Source organism: Aristolochia californica, unplaced genomic scaffold (genome assembly GCF_029961685.1).
Source record: "Aristolochia californica isolate CCGP_79_NKW_82.1479 unplaced genomic scaffold, dmAriCali1.0.hap1 SCAF_9, whole genome shotgun sequence".
Taxonomy (NCBI): Eukaryota; Viridiplantae; Streptophyta; class Magnoliopsida; order Piperales; family Aristolochiaceae; genus Aristolochia; species Aristolochia californica.
Window position 1 is genome coordinate 23329114 of NW_027182290.1, and position 3636 is coordinate 23332749.

Below are 3636 nucleotides of genomic sequence, written 5' to 3' on the forward strand. Positions count from 1 at the left end.
AATCTTAACATACACCATGCCCGTATTCCGGAGGCAACCACAACTCTCTCTATGCTTTTCAACGATGGTCTTTGGTCAATATCATTCCAGTTTCTCAGTGACGATTATTTGTTAGCAAACAGATTATTATAAAAGCCATCAAAATCTGATACATTGCAAGTTGGATTGGCTTTTCTGCTCTGTTTCTGGTGTATAATATCAGTTATATACATCTTATTTGAAAACAACAACAAGTACATAGATTTATTTCTGGAAGTTGCAGGCATCGTTATTATTCAGAGATGGAGCAAGAATGCACTGCTCGTTTTCACTCTACAACTCGTCTGCCGCCTTCGACGTTGTCGATCGTCTATTTCTGGGAGAACTGCCATTTCAATCACTGTGTATCATTGTTCCAATAGATGGATCCTCTATTCCAGAAAACTCAGCCGAAAAAAGGGGCCTACCAGCGTTTCTGTTGCTAAACTCTGCTCCACCATGAACGTCGGTATTTCCACTTTCAACATCGGTTGCTAGAATTGAACAGTCAGGGGAACTCGTCGTAATAATTCACCCAGAATCAACAAACACAGCTTGGTGCACCAGCTGTATCGTCGACTTCTCAGTTCCGGGATGGGCTTCGGGGTGCCAGAGTTGTTTCTTATTTCAAAAAAAAACTCTGCCACCCGAGACTCCTAGAAAAATTTTGTTGCATGGTTTCCGCGAGAGGACAATGACCCTGAACTATGCAAGGAGTTGTAGTTGTTGGAATGTTTTTGTCGCGAGTCTGTCGGCGCTGAGAAAAATGACTACTGTTGTGAGAAAGTTTCTCGTTACTGCTATCTGAAAGATCATTTCTAACTATCTTCGGAAAATTATTTTGCGTTGTTGTTTTTGGAAGTTATCATCATCAAAATCTTACCTTTGACTTTCTGCTTGATTCCTAGTGATGTCTCTTATTTCAAAAAGTTTTCATTTCCATTTTGTCGTCAAGATCTCTCTTCTCGATTGTTGTTATTCTAAAAATTTCCTCCAGAAAAACTCTCTCTGTTCGGAACTTGGGAAGCAGACACACTGGTTAGGAAAAATGAAATAATTATTGCTGGTTTAGTGTAGCCCACGCCCATTCCAGCCCAAGTCAAACCGTACTGAGTTCCCAGCCAACCCAAGGATACTGCTTCTGCACTAGCTAGACTGAGACAACTCGGACAAACTCGGTTCGGGTTTGAGTCAATCTGACTCGGGCCACTTATTTTCTACCTCGGTATACGTATCTAGGCCAAAGTTTATACATATTTCTATAGCCACTCGGATATATTCGTCTACTATTTTTATCCCTTAATGCTTAGGATTTTATAATTATTTTGGTGCCTAAATATACTCATTATTCTTATATTTTCAATTAGGATGCAAATGCAAGTGTTAAGTGCAAAACGAAGTTAATTGGGTGATTTTGGACAGTTTCAACATAGCTTCGTAACCTGGGCATAACTCACTCATCCGAGTTCTGAAGGAGATGATTCAAGATGATATGGAATTCCAAAAAAACGTTCTACAACTTTTCTGTTCTTTTTTTTATGCAATATGGCTTGCATCCAGCTTAAAACCGGGCTTGAAGTCTCGGCACGTGCACTGTGACCCAAATCGGATGAACGAAAAGAAAAACCCTAAACCGGGAGAGAAAAGGGAACTAAAAAGGAGAAAAGGAGTTTGGCGCCCCAGACCTTATTTTCTCTTCTCCAGCTTTTCCTCTCTCTTTTCTTTTGTTTTTCCTTCAAATTTCTAATTGGCCCAGCGTGGCTAAACTTTCAGACTTGATCTAAGGAATTTGAAGCCTCACTATCAATAAAATTGTGAGATCTGATTTATTTTTATCGTTCAATTTATATTTTGAGTATCTGATGTTCTTTTTTAATTTTCTTTCATGATTATCTCGTTTAATCACTAGGAGGCCTACTAGTTTATTACTCATTGCAATCTAGTGCTAAGCTAGATGTCAAATCCGTATTTGTTTGATCTCTCTTACTTGTGAAGCAATAGAGATTTGATGATTTGTTGCATCACGAATTGTTAGATCTTGAGAAGAACGTTGGACTAAATTAAATGCAGCAGTTTGTGCTTGTGTTGTTTAGCTTCATCGATCTCTCTAATTCTTAAGGCTCCTGCTAGATTAAACCTTTAGCCCTTGTCTTAGGTTGTTTAGTAGTTAGGGTTAATTGGTTCGCTTGTTTTACAATTAACTATGAAAGGAGAGATAGGTCGATGATCAGCTGTCAAATTTCGATGGTGGATGTTCACTTAGACCAAGGTTTGTTCTTTTGATTGATTTCGATTCTTTTAATTTGAATTGTTTCTAAGTTGTTATTCTAAAAAGTGGTTTCGTTATACTATACACCCCCCCCCCCTCCCTTTCCATGTCACAGAGCATAAAAGTAGACTAATCACTCTTCATGGGATCGATCCTTATTCTCACTACTACATATATTTTTAAAAGTATAGGTTTTAATTTTGGTTGCCTGCGACAGCACACCAAATTTTGGCATCGTTGCCGGGGAGTGATTTTAGTTGATTTTTGTGCTTCTTGAAATAATTATTTCGTTCATGAAAATTTTGAAAAAAAAATCGTTAGTTTTTCCTTGTTACGGTTTTGGCAAAATCTTGACTCCGAAGCCAAATTCCACAATTTCTTGGATTTTTAAAATTTTTATTTGTTTTCATTATTTTAGATTTTTCTTGATTTGCTTTTCATGTTTTATTAGAATTCCCTTGATTGTTTATGACTGTATCTCTATCTTCTAATCAAGCTGATTATTGGAAGATAAGATCAAACCCAAACGACCAAGGAAGGCCCACATATGTAAGATTATTATAAGATGGACCACATGACCAAGGAAGGCCCACAAAATGGGCCCAAGCCCATAATAAGTAGAACCGATAAGGATTACCATGAGCTGGCGTCCTTATCACATCAGTTGGAAGATCAATAAGTACTCACAACGGTATATTTATCTTAGGGTCACGACCTAGAAGAGTTTTAGTTTAAGTTATATTTGTCTTTTATTAATATTGAGTTATCTAATTATGTTAGGACTTACCTTTAAGTGTTAGAGTTTGGGAGTAATTGGGACAAGGGTAGTTTTATTGTAATTGGACTCTACTACCTTCCTCTATTATAAATAGTGGTCCATGAACTCTGATAACAATAAGTTATTGATGTCAATGAAGTATTTCACTTTTCCATAAATTCAACATGGTATTAGAGCAGGATCTGTAAGTTGACTTGGTCAACTTACAGATCCTGCTCTGCACGGAGGTAATGTGATCCTTTTCTTTAAACCCTAAACCCCTGGTCTAGGTTCGTAATTATTTTTTTCAGTCCCTTCACCCGTAGTATTCTTTGCATTTTGTTTCCTCTATACGGAGTTTTTAATATTACAAAATATATATTGATGGAAAGATATTTGAGTCTAATTTCCAAATAAATACAATTTGTTCCAATTGAAGTTATATACAGAGAGATATCTATATTTTAATGAGCCAAGGTCAGATTGTAAAAAGGTTCAAGCTGTAGCAGCAATCTTCCGATTCTGAGGTATTTTTTGCTATCAAGAACTAGACTTTATATGGAGAGATATATATCAAAAAAAATATTTGTAA